Here is a 247-nt window from a genome sequence, read left to right as displayed (position 1 = left end):
CGTAGACGCACATATACACGTACAACAGCATGCACATCCGCCCATGCACCTACACCCACACACACCCACGCGCACACGCATGCACACAGGGTGAGCGAGATAGATAGTTAGATAGATATGTAGATAGGTTTATAGATAGATGGGTTGATAGATAGATAGATAGATAGATAGATAGATAGATAGATAGATAGATAGATAGATAGATAGATAGATAGATAGATAGATAGATAGATAGATAGATAGATAG

The sequence above is a fragment of the Priapulus caudatus genome, unplaced genomic scaffold (genome assembly GCF_000485595.1).
Source record: "Priapulus caudatus unplaced genomic scaffold, Priapulus_caudatus-5.0.1 Scaffold47, whole genome shotgun sequence".
In the NCBI taxonomy this organism is placed as follows: Eukaryota; Metazoa; Priapulida; class Priapulimorpha; order Priapulimorphida; family Priapulidae; genus Priapulus; species Priapulus caudatus.
Note: the sequence above shows the minus strand (reverse complement) of the source record.